This window comes from Bubalus kerabau, chromosome 16, assembly GCF_029407905.1.
Source record: "Bubalus kerabau isolate K-KA32 ecotype Philippines breed swamp buffalo chromosome 16, PCC_UOA_SB_1v2, whole genome shotgun sequence".
Lineage (NCBI taxonomy): Eukaryota > Metazoa > Chordata > Mammalia > Artiodactyla > Bovidae > Bubalus > Bubalus kerabau.
Window position 1 is genome coordinate 22,005,936 of NC_073639.1, and position 19,762 is coordinate 22,025,697.

Genomic DNA, 19,762 nt, shown 5'->3' on the forward strand with positions numbered 1-19,762 from the left:
ATTCATTTAGATTTATACATTCATTCTTGCTCTGCCCCAGGCATTAAGCTTGACTTTGGTTAATATCCTTCCTCTTTTGATTCTTTTTAATGTTTTAATCTCTTTTTTATTGAGATATAGTTGATTTATAGTAGTGTGTTAGTTTCAGGTATATAGATAAGTGATTACGTTTTTTAGATTATTTTTCATTATAGGTTATTATAAGATATTGAATATAGTTCCCTGTGTTATATAGTAGGTCCTTGTTGCTTATCTATTTTATATATAGTAGTGAGTATATGTTAATCCCAGGCTCCTAATTTATCCCCCTCTTTTGATTTGTATCGCTTTAAAGCATATACATTGTAACCTTTTTATCATTGCTATAGAGAATTATAGAACTAGCCTCTGCCTTAAGTCTCATTATTCTATTAAGTATTTGCTATAGTTTCTGGAAGGGTGAGCTAAACCATAACTTGTAAATCCATGATGGTCTGTTTTTTAACACAGTCATATAACCAGATTTCCCAGCATAATGGACTAATTCCTCTAGAGGCTGAGTGTTGAGCCCAGAACTCTGATAGAGTCCTCTAGCCTGGAGGACTTTTAACTGCCTCTGAAAAGCCTGGGAAGAAAGGTTTTGTTGTTGTTTAGTCGCTAAGTCATGTTCGACTCTTTGCCACCCCATGGACTGTAGCACCCCCCCACCCCCAGGCGCCTCTGTCCATGGGATTCTCCAGGCAAGAATACTGGAGTGGGTTGCCATTCCTTCTCCAGGAGATCTTCCCAACCCAGGGTTCAAACCCACGTTTCCTGCATCGCAGGCAGATTCTTTACCACTGAGCCACTGGGAAACCCTGGGAGGAAGGTAGTGTTTCTTAAAAGTCCACGTAGGATCTTTGTACCAGCTGGGCTTCATTTCAGAATCTACTGCTGTCATTACAAAATAGCTGTTTTTTCTTTAATCTCTGTGCCACATTGCAGCAATTTTCATCAAAAATATATTAAGCCCCTGCTGTAAATTGGCCCCACACACCCTTGTCAGACACATGAAGCGTAAAATATCTTTTTTCAAAGTTTTTCCTCTCTCTAAAGCCCTAGCAGATATCAGCACTTCCTAAAGCCTCATAATAGCCCGTCATGTCTGTAAGCCAAGGATTATAATGCGTAACGAATCTGATTGAATGTCAGAGACAGATCTTATCCTTTGTTGATAAAAAAATGATAGAAAATGCTTTCTAGAATTAAACAAAAATAAAGCCCCTACATTTCAAGGTCTGATAACTCTTAGCTCAAACTGTCTGCCCAAAAGAAACTAGTTTCCAACCTCAGAGAAGAAATTTCCATGTGGTACCTAAAACTTACCCTACCAAATGCCAGTGTTGTATACACCTATGCCCAAGAAATACTCATACTGATAGGAGCAGGTAGGTAAGTGCATAGAGGGGGCATGTCTACCTGTGAAGGGCAGAAGGGGAGATGGATTTGTGGGTCCACTTCTGCACACACACAAGCGTGGGAATGCAGTGGACCACTCTCTCCTAAAGTAACTCAGGAACCTCTGAAAGTGTTTACATCCCAGCAGAAATACCACCATAAGTCATAAGTGGAATCAGCTTGAAACTTCATTCAAGAGGGTCCTCTGAAAAGACAGAAGCTCCTTCCTGACCTGCAGCTTTCAAGACAATACGTCTCTGTGGTAGGGAGATTTGTCAACCTGATGACTAGAAGTCTGTGTTATGGAGAAAAAGAACAGAGTCCGTTCCTTCCTGGAAACTCTGAATTTCTCTTCAACTTTTTTCACTTTCTTATAGAAAAGAACACAAGAACTTCGGTGACTTAAACACTCCCCAGAAGCTCCTAGGACAAATTAGCTTTGACAATTTAACAGGAAATTGCCTCCGATTTTTAAGCCTTTCTAATTTCACCCTTAACACTTACTAAAATGCATTCAAAGACATTTCATGTATAAGATGCATGACACACAAAGCATGACCCATTTCACTGAATTCAAATGCAATTGACATCCTTGTTTATTTGTTTTTAAAAAATGAGACCCAGAAGTCCACATTTTAAGGGGCATACCCATTTACTTGCTTGTTTTCCTCCTCAATAAAATGTCTATGAAATTCAGCACAATGTTAGGGTTGTTTGGGGCTAGTCTTTTTTTATTATTATTATTACTACCATTAACGAAATTTCAAGTTAGACAGTTTCCCCGGCTTGCCTGAATTTCAGGATGGATTCTTGACATACATGACAGGTGTGATGCCAGTCTTCCATCACTTCCCCTGTGCCGTCTCGCCTAACTTTGTGGAGTAGCCCTTTCTGAGCCCTGGGGAAGAAGCCAAATACCTTCAGTCTCAGTCACTTTTTAAGAGAGATAACTTTATTGTCAAGGCAATGATTGTTTCCCTCAAAAACCTCAGCTATTTGGGAGTTTCCAGACATCACTGCCACCAATTCTTAGCTTCCTGCAGGAAAGAAGCCTTCAGGGCAGGCAACCTCTTGGCACCTGACCCCCGGTCTATTAAGCGGTGTGAAGACAGGAATAATCTTGGCCGGCTCCACAGAGGAGCAAAGGCTGTTGGCAGTACCAGCAGTCAGTGTGGAATAGAGATGTGTTCCTCCAGCATAGAATCCAGAGGTGCTCCCCCAAGCCACATTTCTGCCACTGAACTGGGAGCAGAGAGGGCTAGCATTTTTCCAATAGGAAGTACTTTGGAAAACTTAGTTCCAGGAGCAGAATTGCCTTGGTCACCATGCCTGAAACTTAGCAAGTGCTCAATAAACGACTGAACTGAATTCATTTGTTTAAAGTGACACTGTTTGTATTAAGGCTTCTCTAGCCTACAGCATGCATTGGCCCCAATACTGCAAAACTCTGAGTTCAGAGATGCCAGTGTATTCAGCACTTCCCAGTAGACAGAGCCTGTGGAATCGCTGTGTCCATCCGTCATCAGTGGCTGCTTTGGGAAGGAACACCTTCTATAACAGTCCAGCAAGCTGGCTGTTAACAGTACCTTAGGTTGGTGAGGAAGCAATGCAGAACATGTGGCTAGAGTACAGGGCACTGGGAACACTGTAAAATGTGCTCAAGGTTTGGGAATATTATTAGTTTGGAATAATATGCCTTGTGGCCAAACAGCTCCATGTAACCTTCAGGAGGTGCGTTTCCCAGTACTATGAGCAAGCTGCCTTGGCTCTCATCTTGAAATTAAGAGTGTTAAAACATAAGTAAATGCACTGACGGGAATACTTTTATTATGAAACTTCAGAGAAAATTCATCTATAACTTCGTAAGTCAATGACATAGTCTGTTTGGATAAAAGATACCTTTATCTTCAAGGATATGGAGAAGAATATGCTTTATAAACTTTAAAGATTTTTGTAACAATAAGGTTCCATTATAAAGCTTTTGAAATTCAGTACATGTTAAGAGTTAAAAGAAACTTAAGTGAAATTTCTAGCAGGATTGTCTTTAAGCTTGACTTAATATCATGAAATCAGCTTAGTTTTCTATTCAAAAATTCTGTTTAATGTTTTTCAATATGGTCATTTAAAATGACATAATCTCCTCTGGTAAACTTCCAGAACAAAAAAGAGGGGACACTATAAAATTTTCAGGTTTCACCCTGTTGCTGTGGGGACTTAGTCAAAAGCTGGTTGGTTGAGATTTTAATGTAAGATTACTCAGGTACAGCATTACTCATAAAACAGCCAAAAGATGGTAACAACCCAAATGTCCATCAGCAGATGCGTGGATAATTCAAATGGTATATGATGGAGTTATTATTCAGCCTTAAGAAGGAATGATCCCCCTTCTTGTACATGCTACCACATGGATGAAAACTTTGAAAACATGGTACTATATGAAATAAGTCAGACACAAAGGAACAAGTATTGTACAATTCCATTCATATGAGGTAACCAGAATAGGCAAATTTATGAGCCAGAAAGTCAAATAGTGGTTCCTAGTTCACTAGAGAGAATGAGCAGAAGTTTAATGAGTACCAAGTTTCTATTTGGGATGATGAAAAGGTTCCAGAAATGTATACTGGTGATGGATGCATATCATTGCTACTGATTTGTACACTTAAAAGTGGTTCAAAGCATGAATTTTGTTATGTATATTTTTCACAATTTAAAAAAGTGGTTTTATCTACACATCAAGAGAAAAATGATTATTATGGTAATTTTTTTAAAAAGTGGAGAATAATATATTGTTGAAGTTATCATTATTTGATTAGTTTGTTTTCCTTGTTACCATACTTGCATTCCTTGTTACCATAATTCTTCTACTAAGCTTTTTACAGTTCTCACCACACCCTGAAAAGTTAGTATTTATAGAGTCGCAATTTTATACACAATGAAATTGAAACACCTAAATACACTTAGTAACTTCCAAAATCTCTTCTCGATCTTTTTTTTTTCTTTAATCTTTATTGGAGTATAGTGGCTTTACAATGTAACGTTCGTTTCTTGCAGTCCAGCAAAGTGAATCGGTCATATGTACACATATATCCCCTTTTTCTTAGATCTCCTCCCCATTTAGGTCCCCACAGAGCACTGAGTAGAGTTCCCTGTGCTGCACAGTAGGTTCTCACTGGTTACCTATTTTATACATAGTAGTGTATATATGTCAGTCCCAATTGATCCCACCCTTTCTTCTCAAACTTCAAGAGATTGTTTAGGAACTAGTATTTCTTGAGAGAAGAAAAAAGTTATTGGAGTTTTAGCAGTTCTTTCCACTTCAATTTTGTTTTCTGTGAAATCAGTTATTTTCTTCTATGAAATTCAAGTGAAATTAAATCAAATACTGTTATTTTTTTGATAGTAAAGGAGCCTTAATATGAAACGATGTTACATCCATAGAGTTAGGACAATACAGGAGAATATTAAATACTATTGATTACCCCCTTTGAAAAATGTACGTTTGGGCTTCCCTGATGGTTCAGTGGTTAAGAGTCCACCTACCAGTGCAGGGAACATGGGTTTGATCCCTGATCCAGGAGGATACCACATGCAGAGGGATAATTAAGCCCATGCTTCACAACCACTGAGCCAGCGAGCCACAGCTGCTGAGCCCAAGAGGCCAACTACTGAAGCCTGTGCACAGAGCCTGTGTTCCACACCAGTGAGAAGCCCATGCGCTGCAACCCAGAGTAGTCCCCTGCTCACCGCAACCAGAGAAAGCCCTCACATAGCAATGAAGACCCAGCCCAGCCATAAATTAAAAAAATAATAATAATTTTAAAGATTTAAAAGAAAAAAGCAAAACCGTGATCTGCAGAGTTCACCTAAATTTCCTGAGGTCACCCAAGCACAAAACAGTGAAACTCCTGAGCCTGTGGTCCAGACGCTCTCTAACAGCCAACACAGTTTCTGCTGGGAAGTCATCTTCCACCACGTTCCTCATTCTCTTCCTGCCGCTCCAGCCACTTGTTCTTGGTCTTCCTCATTGATCTCTTCTTGCTGGACCTACTCCTTAAAGCATATATGAAACGTGAGTTTGCCAAAGGCCTGCCTGCTGTTTGCTTTTCTTCCCACCATTCAGCTGCTCCATCACCTGCTGACGTGTGTGTTCAGTCGTCACTTGGGGACCATGCCATCCAGGTTTCTTCTGTCCCCCGAGCTCTCTGCTTCATTCCAGATCTGGACGTTCTCTTCCTTATTGGTCACTAGAGTCGAGTCAACTAATCGTTCAGATGAGGTGGGTGGCCCCTTTATCCCTCACTGCTCCCTGCCAGCCTCCAGCATCCTCAGGGATGTTAAGCTGAGAGAGTCTGAATAATTACCTGACCTTCCAAACAAGGTCTGAATGTCCCATGTGCCTAACCTTATTCCCACAGTCAGCTGGACTTCTGAGAATATCATTCCAGCACCTCAATCTCACAATGTTTCAAAGTCTAGTTAATAGCATCAAAGCCTTTCAGTCACTCACATTCAGTGAGCCTCAACCCCCAGGTCCAGATCCTGCCATGCCCTTTCCATCACCTTCTTCCTTTTTGAACAACGTTGCCCTCACTGATGTTGTGAAATATCTCTGGAGTAACCTCGTCTCTGATCGCCAATACTTTCCTATTCCCAAGACTACCTTAAAAAACTAATTATATATCACTTCTCTGGTCAGAAAACTTTGATGGCTTCCCAGTACTTACAGATTAAAATAAAAACTTCTTAGGAATTCCCTGGTGGTCCAGTGATTAAGACTCCACACTCCCATTGCAGGGTGCTGGGTTCGATCCCTGATCAGGGAACTAGATCCTACATGCTACAACTAAAAAAGATCCCAGACATGGCATCAAAGATCCTGAATGCCTCAATTAAGACCTCAAAGATCCTGAATGCCTCAATTAAGACCTCAAAGATCCTGAATGCCTCAATTAAGACCTCAAAGATCCTGAATGCCTCAATTAAGACCTCGTTCGGCCAAATAAACAAATAAAAAAATTTTTAAATAAATACCGAAAGCAAACTTCTTACATGACATTCAAGACTCAGATTCCAAGCTCCCATCCAGGCCTTACCCCAGCTACATCCTTACACCCCACTGCATCTGCTCATTCTGCAATACCGATCCTCGCCCTAACTGGATTCACCTGCTCTTCACCTTTCTTTGCTCACAAGGCTCCCTCTGTCTAGACTGTGTTTCTCTCTCTCTCTGCCCTTGCTATGACATCCTACCCCTCTTCGAGGCACAGTGCAAACACCTTTCGTGAAGCCATCCCTGGTTCAGGGCTGCTCACGCTGCCCCCTCATCACTTGTAATCCTCTTAATGTTTCAGCGGCACACTCGGCGTTCCTGCCCTACGAGGTCTGACATATTCTGCCTTATGTTATTTTCAGTTGTGTTCAACCCTCCCTTAAGGGAAAAGCTGTATTTCACTGCATTTTGCCTCCTCTGTGGCGTTTAGTGTACTTTCACATTAAGTGGACTCAACAGATGAAATAAATTGGACTGTATTTAAAAGGATTGTACTTGATCTCTAAGGCCACTCTCTAGTGTTAAAAGGTCTTGGTTAAATGAAATGAACCTAAACCAGCTCTTTCTGAATTGGTAAAAATTAGATGCAGTTGCAAAAACAGAGGTTCCCCACTCCCTCACCATCCCACTCCCAAGATAATGACTTTAAAAAGAGCATAGTTTATTTTTCTTTCTTATACAGGAAGTACAGGAGTATGCAGATCAGGGCTATTGCGGCAGCTCCACAAAGTCCTCAAAAACTCAGCCTTCTTCCAACTGTCTACCCTGCCTTTCCTAAGTGGTGGCCCTCATGGTCCATAATTGCTTCTAGAGCCCCAGTCATCTCATGAGAGTTCCAGGCAGAAACTCTTTCCAGGAACAGGAGAAAGCATGTCTTCCTTGAAGGAAATCTCCAAGAAGATACACCCAAACTTCCATCTATATCCTACCTACTTACATCAGTTACATCACTTAGTTTCTTGACCACCTTTATCAGTAAGAAATGTTGGGGGTTGTAACCTTTCAGTGGGATAGCAGTGGGCCCAGTTAAAAATGGGAGCAATGGGAACTTGATAGGCAATTAATAGTCTCAGCTGCTTTCTTCTTTTTCCAGCTTTATTGAGATAAAGTTGACAGATAACATGTGTAAGATGAAGGTGTACAACATGTTGCTTTGATCAATTTATATACTGCCAAGAGTCATCGCCATAGCATTAGCTAACACCTCTATCACCTCAGGTAATTACCATTTCTCTTTTGTGGTAAAGACATTGACGATTACTCTCTTAGCAACTTTCAAGTATATAATATAGCATTATTACCTATAATCACCAAGCTGTCCATTAGATCCACAGAACTTATTAATCTTATGTTAAATAACTGGAAGTTTGTATCCTTTGGTCAGTAATTCCTTATTCCCTCACTGCCCACCCTTCTCTGTTTGTTCAAGTTGAGCTTTTTTAGATTTCACACATAAGTGAGATCATACAGTATTTGTCTTTCTCTGTCTGACTTATTTCACTTAGCATAATGCCCTCCAGGCTCGTCTGCATTGCTGCAAATAGCCAGATTTCCTTCTTTCTCGTGGCTGAACAATATTCCATATACCGCAACATCTTTATCCATTCATCCATTGATGGACACTCTGGTTTTTACCAGATGAGCAGCATTCTGAACAGTAATTTTAGAGGTGGAGAATTTCCCTTTGTCAGTTCCTCTTCCGCCTGTGTAGGGAAAAATAATTGGAGACAACTTGGAGCAAAAAGTTGGTGCCAAGATGCAACATGTTCATCTTTCTCTTAATATCTAAGAAAAGAAAGAGCCATGGACGAGCACCTAGTGAACTCACTGGTCCTTGTTTCCATTCAATTGAAAGAAATACCACCATGAAGAAAAGGGCCAGGAAGACAAGAGTTTGGCAGGCTCCCTGCTGCCCCACAAAGAAAACCAGAATATAGGGGCTAACTCTACAGGAAAATCAGCCACCTGCTTGGATTCCCATCTGAGTTTTTAATGTAATATCCCAGAGAAGGGGGAAGCATTTTAGGATCATTTCTTCTCAGCACAGGAATGAAAGTGCTTCTTAGAGTTGAACTTGGCTCTGGAGCCTCGCCTTCAAGTGTGTTGTCATTCATTTGTTGGGCTCTTTTCTGGATCCCCTAGCATAGCATCTTCTGAAATACTGCTTCACTCCACACCTCTTAAAATTCATCGATTTCCCAAAGTGTGAAGGGAATGGAGGGCAAAAGCTCTAAAGCAGGAAGTTAAGTAGAAAGCTTTGAATTGGCACAGTTAAAAAATTAAGGATTGCTATGAGACACTTCAGGCAAAGCTAAGCAAACTAGGGGATTGGGTAGCATGAAAGCAGATGAAATTTAATTTGGTTAAGTGTAACATAATGCACTTTGGGAAAAATAATCTAAACTTCTCATAATCTCTGATAGGCTCTGAACTCATAGTAAAATAATTGAAGAGTCATGACTGATAACTTGGGGAAAATATCTGTCTGGTATCCAACAGCAATTTAAAAAGCCGATAGGATGCTTTGGGGGATGGTAAAAGGAAAAATAAATAATATAGAGAATTTAAAATAGCATAGAAAACATTAGTGCTATTCTGTGTCCAGTTTTGGATATCATAGGAGATATTAACTCCCAGAAAAGGGACTTGAAAATAGTTTAGAAAAATAGTGTGACTTGGGGTATGTATAAGCTTACTGACTTGGAGAATGGCATTTTGGAAGAAAGAAGAGGAGGTGTAATACAGAGAAGAGGAAGAACAGTTTAGAAATGATGCTTCTTCCTTGGCTGTGGTGTCTTACCTTATGAAAAGGCAACACAGTGAATTCAACAAAAAAGAATATTAAACAAAGATATCCGATGTTCTTTAACCAGTGTTCCTTTAAGCTGTAGATCTTCCTGTTCCAGGAGGGGACTTGTATTTGATTAAGGGGCACAGAATTACATTAACATTTGTGTCTGTTCGACTGAGAATGAGTAAGTGAAGTGTAAGGAAATTCCCTGCAGGGTACCGGCCAGAGTGGGGCTGCAGAATGGGGAGGGCTCAGCCTGAGAGACAAAACTCAGCTAAGAGACTTGGCAGCCTAACCCAATTAAATCATGTCCCTGTTCCTCTTAGACATAGAAGACATATTTTTCCTCTGACTGTGCTCTCATGATTCAGCACTTCCTGCAGCAACAATTGGCAGGGACGCTTCCGGAAGGCAGAGGGTGTTCAGACTCTGCTGAAGGACGGCCCTGGACGGATGAGAAGCAGGACTGGAAAGCAAGGCTGGGAACACATATCATTTCCCTGAAATCAATATATGGTGTTCTCTTTCTCCAGTGGAAACTCTGCTAGCATTAACCTGGCCCTTGACCCCACTTTAACCTCACCTCCTGAAACACATAATCCTGGGTTATCCATTTTCCAAATATAAGTAACTGCTGAGCCGTGCTTCCTGCCGGGAACACAACCTGCCCGGGGACTGCAGGACTGTCGTATTGACAGATATGTCTGTTACCAGCTGACATGTTGGAGAACCGATTGATTGGTTCACACAAAAATCTCGAGATTTATTTGAAGGGCCGGTGAGGTCCTTCACAGCATTTTCTCAGTTCAAGATGTCAGTTCTGCCTTAAGAACAGGAAGCCGAAATGCAGCCACTCTCTTGCAGGTATCCTGCTGATGGAAAACAGCCCGATTTCCACCTGATCTCTGTGAAATTAGTATCTAGGTTGAGACTTAGGGTCTTCTTAAAATAGATCAGCTAAAATGATGCTTGAGATCCCCAAAATACTATGAAATTCTCCTTTCCTCCTTCCATTGTTTCTCATCTCCTGGAGATACCTTAGTACTCATGGCCCCAAGTGTTCATTTGCATGGGATTCTGTGACAATGGACCACAGACCGAGTGGTCCAGGATTTATTTCCTCGTGGTTCTGGAGGCTGGGAGTCCAAGCTCAAGGTGTTGGCAGAATTCCTTTCTTCTGAGAGGCATTCTCCTGGATTGCAGATGGCCATCTTCTTCCACTGTCTTTGTAAGGTCTTCCCTGTGTGTGTGTCCTAACTCGGTTGCTTACAAGGACACCAGTCATATTGGATTAGGACCCACGCTAATGGTCTCCTGTAACCTTAATTACCTCTTTAAAAAATCCTGTGTCAGATACAGTCGCATTCTGAGGTCCTAGGGGTTAGGACTTCTGTGATCTGACTGTGGTGGGGGACACAGTGCAGCCCATTTTACCACCACCAACTTGAAATTCAAGATTTGGTGACTTTCCCTGCCCCATATGGCAAGGAACTATGGGAACCGAAACCCACAGCCCTCTTTTCACAGGTCTGAGAAGCTTGCAAACCCCAAGTTGGCCCCTGCTCATTTGTCAATCAAGGAGCTTGCTTTCTTTTCTTTTGTAACAAATGTTTGAGTTTGTTACAATTTTGCTAATGTTTTTTGTTTTGGTCACTAAGGCATGTGGGATCTTAGTTCCCCACCAGGGATTGAACCCACACCTCCTGCACTGGAAGACGAAGTCTTAACCCCTGGACCACCAGGAAGTCCCTCAAGGAGTTTTCTTAAAACCCAGAGTAGTTCCAGGACCAAAACCCTCAGTAGTGTTTTAAAATATGGAAATCCATTTGTTTTATCCCCGGAAAAAAAAAAAAAATAAGAGTGAGGAAGCATGTGAATGAGGCAGCAGAGCTCTCCACACACCGCCTCAGGGCTGGGTAGCCATATTGTTCTTGCTGGGTGATATCTTTCCAAACAATGCTCTACAGAGTGACACCAGCTGAGCAACAGCCCAGCAACCACATGCAACCTGTTCTTGTCAGTGGGGAATCACCATAGTCCGTACAAAAATAAAAAGCCGCGTTTACTGCCCAATGCACTCATCAGGAGCTTTCTGGTCCAGCGCAGGCATCAGTAACCATTTTATTCCCGCTCACAGCCTTTCCAGGGGAATTAGGAATACAGTTCTGCTGTCAGTTTTATTTTCTGGCCGGAGCCCTACTAAAATGAACTCTTCTCTTTCATACTTTAAACACGTAAATAGCAAACCTTCAAACACGCTCTTGAGATCAGGATCAGGCAACGCCTGGCAAGACTCAGAAGCTGAGGGGGCAGGCTGGTGTTTGGACAATGGGCCCCCGGGAAGGCGTGTGGCAGGGTGACTGTGATTTAGGAAGGCAGCTGTCAGTCTTGGGTGTGTAAGCTTTTGTGTCCAATCTAGCCTTCTACCCTGTCTAGGATCTCTCTCTCTGGTGGCAACAAAGAAATGAAGCAGGAGAGCCCCTCAAGCCCCGATTTTGGCAGCCCCTACTGATCGGAGGTGAAAGAAGGGTGCTGCTGCCTTGGCCAAGGCATACCCGGGGTGAAGGTAGAAGGCCCTAGAAAAATGGAGAAAATACCACACTGAGAGACTAAATAGGAACAGGTGGGATTTCAAGAAGCAACGCAAACATGATTCCTTTTAAGGAAGGGAGAGAGATCCTTGAAAAAGGACATACACACACATGCATATATACAAATGCACATATGCATGTACTCATGCACGCAGGAAAACAGCAGTGTTCATGCCGTAGCAGCCTAGGGCCACGGAGAAATATTCATAACAAGTGGAAGTAAATCGCACTAGAAAAAATAGAGGGGAGGGGTGACAAGGGGGGCCCGAGCCTCCCGGTAACCCCAGAGCCACCTAACCAGACCCAGTGCTCTCACACCCTGGGTCAACTTCTCCGGACACCCACCAGGGTTGTCGAATGCCATTGGAGATGCAGGACAGTTTTAGAAACAGGAAATAGAAGTGTGCTGCTTAAAATGCTTCAGACTGCGTGTGTGACAGAGAAAGAGGGGGGTCTGTGTGTCGATAAGAGAAGGGCTTGTGTGGAGGCACCCAGGAGGGCTAGTGGCCAGCCAGGCTGGCATCAGACTGGCCTGGCCTAGCTGGCTGCTTTCTGCAACAAAGGCTTCTTGTTTTGCATGACCATTTCGCGGGAATGGCAGGACCAAGGTCTTGTCTCTTCTTCCCTCGCTGCTCGCTCTTGCATCAGGGAAAGCGGTTGTGAGCGGATGCTCAGGCAAGTAAACATATGCATTTTAATATCGGCAGCTCCCTCGCAGCCAGTGAGCTACTTCCTCCACCCAGGTGGAAAAAGGACGGCGGGCCTCTCTGACATGCTGGTTAGTCTGAAAACAGACCGCTAAATGCATAATGAAGAGCCTCAGAGGAGTCAATCTGCATGTTAAAATGGTGTTCAGCAGCCCGGGCTGTCACACAACATAATTTGAAGACGAATGTGCATCCAATGAGACGGCCAATCGCTGACGGCCAGGGTCCCAGGCTCGGAGGTTTACCTGTCTGCTTGCGGCAGCCGGGCTTCCAAGGGGCCACTCTTTCACACGGCCACCCCCAGCCTGTGACGAGCCTTCTCCCGGCCCTGCCCAAATTTGCATGGTCAAAAGGATGCCAAGAGACTATGAGCAAACAAGGAGCAGTTAAGAGGTGGCTATTGATCCCAACAGAAAGACACGGGGCTTTGAGCACGCCGGGGCCCAGGGGCTGCAGGCGCTAACAAAGGGCAGTGTTCCACTTGACACTTAGAAGCAGAAAAGCCGGCTCTGAGCAGCTGGGCCCTGGCAGGTGCTGCCCACCACGCACGCAGCCTGGGTCTCAGCCGCTGCAGCCGCCCCCACAGCTCCCAGCCAGTAGCAGCCCTCACAGGAATGATGCATGGATGCCACTTTCCTCTCTGAACATTTGACAGCCATTAGGATCTGACTCCAGGGGCAGGACATCACACAAACACAGAAACACTGGAGAAATGAGGTTAGAGCGGAGAAATTAGCCATCTGCCCGGTAAAGACTGCATCCTCAAGGCAGCATTGGTATAGGGACAACAGGCTACACGTGTCCATATCCATCGTCCTGTACCACAGCTAGATGGGGCACAAAAGGGCTTGCAAGGACCACATTGTCTTTAAGGCCCCTGGACTGTGGGAGGCTGCGTGTGCCTTTTTATTTTTCAATTCTAAATGCGTGATGAAACTGCAGCTAAATGCCAAGCCCTGGGAAAAGATTTATATTAGCTGAAGGTTTTTATGCGTTGCTCCCTTCTGGGGGTTCCCAGACACTGAAAATAGGCAGCCTACAGCTAAATTTGGAGCCTAGGAAAGAGCAGCAAATAAAACTGGAAGGCCCTCCTTGAGATGATGCAAATCCTTATCTGAAAGACGGAGGGGAAGGCTGCTTTTAGGGGAGGAGTGATTCAAAATTGAGCCACATACATGTTCCAGACACCCAGAGCTGAGGGTTGACAGCAGAGACTCTGTTTAAAGTGAAGCCTCACCCCCAGATGCTGTGGGTTCCAAGCACACACACCCCAGGCTCCCGGCCATTTCAGCCCACAGATGCTCCAGGGCTGGGCTTTTCCATTCTGTATAGACCGACAGAAAGAGATGCAAAGGAGGCTCTCCTGCACTGAGTGCGTGTCCTTCCTGAGATGTTAACACGGGGAGGGCTGTCCAAGTCCTTTCTGCAGAGGTGTGCGAGCCCACATTTGTCTCTGTGTCCACATGAACACATGAGGCACAGTCCTCTTAAGTTTCACTGTCCTTGGTGGGCCCACAAGTCATTTAAATTCTTTAAAAAACATTTTGGCTGATTTTTTAAAGCTGATTTGATTAAATATGATTTATGAGTTGGGCATATAGATTTAGCCTTAATTTGGAACATCATCCTTTCCTCTCCCTTAATTTGGAACATCATCCTTTCCTCTCCCTTCCATATCCCACATGTTGTCTACATGCTCATGCAGTTCTCCCTGGTACCCAGTATCCCTCTCCATCCCATCAGATTCATCTTGTGTTGGACCAAGAGAAGTGAAGTGAAGTGAAAGTTGCTCAGTCGTGTCCGACTCTTTGCAACCCCATGGACTATACAGTCCATGGAATTCTCTAGGCCAGAATACTGGAGTGGATAGCCTTTCCCTTCTCCAGGGGATCTTCCCAACCCAGGGACCAAACAGACAATCAAATGTATGATCTAATCAAATGACATAAACAGGGTGCTTGCCCATGGGGGGAAATGTTGTAAAGGGATTTTTGACATCCTTACCATTTTACACTATTCATTTTACTCAGTTGGCTTGACTTTAGGATACCAGATATTTTCCCAAGTTTTGTAGAAAAGAAGTAGCATCACCACGCATGGAGTACTGAGTGACGAAACCAGTGCCCCTGTGGTCTAGACATGAAATAAGCTTGGCTGTGTTCAGTGTCCTGGAGGTAAAACCACACTTCACTGCCTATGGGAGGTGTTAGCCTTTTTTTTAATTGAAATATAATCGCTTGACAAGGTTGTGTTAGTGTGTGCTGTACAACAACATCAATCAGCCATATGTGTACTTATATCCCCTCCCTCTTGAGCCTGCCTCCCACCCTCTCCATCCCACCCCTCTAGGTCATTACAGAGCACCAGGCTAAGCTCGCTCTGCCATACAGCAGCTTCCCACCGGCTATTTATTTTACACATGGCAGTTTTATATATGTCAGGGCTGCTCTCTCAATTCATCCCACCCTATCCCTCCACTTTCTGTGTCGATAAGTCTGTTCTCTACATCTCCGCCTATTTTCCTGCCCTGAAAATAGGTTTATCAGTACCATTTTTCTAGATTGTATATATATGCATTAATATACAATGTTTGTTTCCTCTTTCTGACTTATTTCAGCTGTGTGACAGGCTCTAGGCTCACCACATCACTACAACCGATTCAATTTAGTTCCTTTTTATGACTAAGTAATATCCCATTGTATATATGTACTATATCCTTTTTATCCATTCATCTGTCGATGGGCATCTAGGTTGCTTCCATGTCCTAGCTCTTGTAAATAATGCTGCAATGATCACTGGGGTACATGTCTCTTTTTGAGTTATGGCTTTCTCAAAGCCATATGGCCCAGTAGTGGGATTGCTGGGTCATGTGGTAGTTCTGTTTAGTTTTTTAAGGAACCTCCATATTGTTCTCAGTAGTGAAGTGAAGTGAAGTCACTCAGTTGTGTCCGACTCTTTGTGACCCCATGGACTGTACCCTACCAGGTTCCTCTGTCCATGGGATTTTCCAGGCAAGAGTACTGGAGTGGGGTGCCATTTTGTCAATTTACATTCCCACCAACAGTGTAAGAGAGCTCCCTTTTCTCCACACTCTCTCCAGCATTTATTATTTGTAGATTTGTTGATGATGACCATTCTGCCAGTATGAAGTGATATCTCATTGTAGCTTTGATTTGCATTTCTCTAATAATTAGTGATGTTGAGCATCTTTTCATGTGCCTCTTGGCCATCTGTATGTCTTCATTGGAGAGATATCTATTTGGGTCTTCTGCCTGTTTTTTGATTGGATTGCTTACTGTTGTTTTTTTTAATATATATTGAGCTCCGTGAGCTGTTTGTTTGTTTTAGAGATTAATCATTTGTCTATTGCTTCATTTGTAACTATTTTCTCCCATTCTGAAAGTTGTCTTTTCATCTTGTTTATAGTTAGTCTTTACCTTTGTTTTGCCCACCTATGACATAAGAATAATAATAGCTAATCCTGCTTAATGCAGGAAAACAAATGAGGTTAGTGCAGAGAAAGTAGCCATAATGGATGTGCAGTACCGCTTATATGGATGAGTGCTTCAAAATCATTAGAATCAAGCTCTTACCGTAAATCCAACCTAATAGTAGAATTGGGACTTTGAAGTTTATCAAACGTCAAGACCCTGAAGTTTACCAAATTTAATCACCACACCCCAACCTTTCAAACCGTAGCACTCTCCAGTTTTATTTCCACTTGTAAGTATAAAGGGGTTTCCCGTTTATTGTTCACACCCCAAAAGTTCAGCAACTGAGTTGTACAGCATAAGTTCTGATCCACATTGGAAAGGGTAGGTTATACTGCTTCATGTTTTGGTGTGTTTCTAGGTTTCCTCCTGAAATTTTATTCTTCACTAATGATGTACAAGTTATGTTGAGGGCAGTAAATGAATTAAGAACTTAAGATTCATGAGACTTCCCTGGCAGTTCAGTGGTTGAGGTGCCACACTTCAACTGCAGGAAGTACAAGTTCAATCCCGGGTCGGGAAACTGAGATCCCACATGCCAAGCGACATGGTGAAAAAATAAGGGTGAAAAGAAGAAGAAGAAGAACTTGGAATTGATAATATGTATGTAATGCAAGCAGCATCCAGAGACTATGGCATTGTGGGTAACAAGTTAGTTGAATCAGTCGTAGCGATTGTTGAGCATTGAAGTTATGATTTCAGTGACTGCCCTAGAAGCAAAGATAAATTTTCAGAGTCTCTGTAATTCTTTGTCATCAGAAATGAGAGACACACGCAGCGTCCCATAAAGGAAGAGCTGTAGCTCTGCCAGGCAACACAGGTAAGGTGCAGTGTAAAGGCAGCAAGTACAGGGGAGCGCGTCCCACGTGCCTTTCACAGTTTGGTAGGATAAAAGCCCAGGGTGGGCTTCCACTGAGAAATCTGAGGTTCTCTCAGATTTGAGATTCCTTGAGCTGTGTCACAGATTTGTGGTACCCACATTTTACGTGGATGCTCGGCACCCAGAAAATTCTCAAATACTAAGAGACCCAATTCCCTTCATCCCCACAAAGGTGTGATGATCTCAGAAGCTGTGAACAGAGAAAGGAAGGGCCTCTTGGCACCAAGTGAGTTTTCAGGATGAGGGCCTTCCCATCCATCTTTCGGGGGTTGTCAAAGATGTCATTTATCTGCACTGACCCATGCAGTCACCACTAGCCACATGTGGCTATGAACACTTGCAAAGTGGCCAGTGCCACTGAGAAACTGAATTTTTTTTTATTTAATTTAAATGTGAATAGTGGTACTGCGCTGGACAGCCAGGCTCCCGATCTTAAGGAGCCTGGAAGTCAGAAGCAGCAGCACCTGCTTCTGGAGGCACAAGAACAGCAGAGTCCAGGTGACAGAAAACGCACTCTACACGGGTGACATATGGTTCGTGCCCTCCAAAATAAACTAAGACTGATCTGTGACAGAGGAGGGGGAATGTCGTTCCTTGTCGGCCTCCCCTCCTCCACTCATTCTAATTGCAGAGAGTGGAGAAGGGGCCTGTGTAGTCAGGCCTGGTTATTGTCAAGCTCAATTTGCCATGACTTTTATTTTCCAATAAGCAATCTGGCCAGCTGTGGCTGAAAATGAAATCACCAAAGCGGACAGTCCCTCGTCCCTCCTCTAGTTATTGATTTATAAAGAATCCAGCTCATGTTCCCGTCTGTCATCATATCCTGGGCTTATATGTATCATGGCAAATCCTGGGATACAAACAGAGCTCAAGAAATACTTCTTGAAATAGACAGCAGATATTAACTTGTATTTCTAAGTTTAAGGAGATTTCCTGGCCTTTCTTAAACATTTTAGAAACAATGTTTAATATAACCAATTGGGGCCATAAACCTTAAAAAAACAAAATTCAAATTGTGACCACTTGGGTTTTTTCTGGCGGGGGGCAGGAGAGAATCATAAAATATTTTTTAAATTAAGTTTCTAGATTTATTTCAATTATCTTCACTTATTGTCAGCCACCTGATAACACTTTGAGATTTTGAACTGAAGGGCAGCAAAGCCTACAAGAAACCCACTAGAGTCTGCATTCTGTGAGGTCTATGAGTCAATCAATCATTAACATTTATGGAGCCTCCACTCCCTCGCCCCCCACCCTGTCAAAGGCTGCCCTTGGCTCTTTGGGGAAATTAAGGGCAAAAATAAAATAGAAGCTAGTGACCCTGATCTCAAAGCCTTGGCTAACTGGTTGGGGTGATGAAAAGTCATTGCATACAAAGCCTATAGGAATCTTGCAGCCTTGTCTTCCAATGGTCCTTCTCATCCCTCCTTAGTCCAATTCTGAATCAAAGTGGGTGATGTAGAGGGATAAATTGAGAAATTGGAATTGACATATACACACCTCTATATATAAAATAGATAAGTGATAAGAACCTGCCACATAGCACAGAAAACCCTACTCAAGACTTTGTAATACCCTATATGGGCAAAGAATCTAAAAAAAAAGTGGATATAAGTATGTGTATAACTGATGAGCTTTGCTGTACACCTGAAACTGACACAACATTGTAAATCAACTATATTCCAATCGAAGTTTTTAAAAAGTAGACTATGTGAAAAGATAAATTGGGAGATCGGGGCTGACATATACCCACTACTATATATAAAACAGATAAGAAGGGTCTACCATAGAGCACAGGGAACTCTACTCAATACTCTGTAATGACTTATATGGGAAAAGAATCTAAAAAAGAGTGGGTACGTGTATATATATAACTGATAGATACATATACATATATCAGTTATATATGGATCTATATGTAAGTGGATATGTGTGTATATATATGTAGATGCATATGTACTCACTTTGCTGTACACCTGAAACTAACACAACACTGTAAATCAACTATACTCCAATAAAAAATTTTTTAAAGTAGGCACTGTGACCCAGGTATAGGTTGACTCAACATTCCCTAGGGGACTGTAAAACTACGAGGGCCTTATAAATGTTCTGGAAGCAGAGCTATGGAGCAACTTTCAGGAAGAGTAAGAGAGCAGCCCAGCCTCTCATGTCTCTTTATAAAATAGACAATAGACACCTCAGTTCATCCTAACAGATGATCCAGCTCAATGGTTTTTGAGTAGCATAGTGGATCTTATATCTCCTTCCTCCTCTCCTTCCACTGTGACTGTCCTCTAAACCCAAGGACAGCCCTCGGTGCTTTTTCCTTTGCTCAAGGAGAGTGAAGTCACTCAGTCATGTCCGACTCTTTGCGACCCCCTGGACTGTAGCCCGCCAGGCTCCTCCGCCCATGGGGTTCTCCAGGCAAGAATACTGGAGTGGGTTGCCATTTCCTTCTCCAGGGCATCTTCCCAACCCAGGGATCGAACCCAGGTCTCCTGCATTGCAGGCAGATGCTTGCTCAAGGAAACACTACCCAAATTCCCTGACTCTAGCCAGGATGATGCGCCAGTGGGTTTTACTGTCTTCTAGAACTTCAATGGAGTAAGCTTGACCCCCTCCCCACTTCAAAAGTACACAGCCCTGTGAATCTCTGCCCAAAGGATCACCTAGTCCATTCACAGCAGTTTCTCTTTCTCATCTCCAGCTCTCTGGGGATATAACAACCTTCTTTTACAGTCAACCTATTCTTTATTCAACCAGTATTTATTGCATTACCTGTAGTGCGTCAGGTACCTGTTTGAGGCTTGAGGACACCATTGGGAAAAAGATAAAG

The 19,762-nt window shown here is 42.9% G+C and overlaps 1 protein-coding gene and 1 long non-coding RNA gene across 2 annotated transcripts in view; one reads left to right on the forward strand and one right to left on the reverse strand.

Annotated features, from left to right (window-relative positions):
• MAML3 (mastermind like transcriptional coactivator 3) overlaps positions 1–19,762 on the forward strand; it is a 460,653-nt gene that overhangs the window by 378,845 nt on the left and 62,046 nt on the right. The window lies entirely within an intron of this gene.
• LOC129630056 (uncharacterized) lies at positions 5,330–6,416 on the reverse strand. The gene is made up of 3 exons (XR_008703487.1): positions 6,141–6,416; positions 5,549–5,660; positions 5,330–5,466 (listed from the first exon to the last, which is right to left on the reverse strand). It is a non-coding gene; the product is annotated as an uncharacterized LOC129630056 (long non-coding RNA).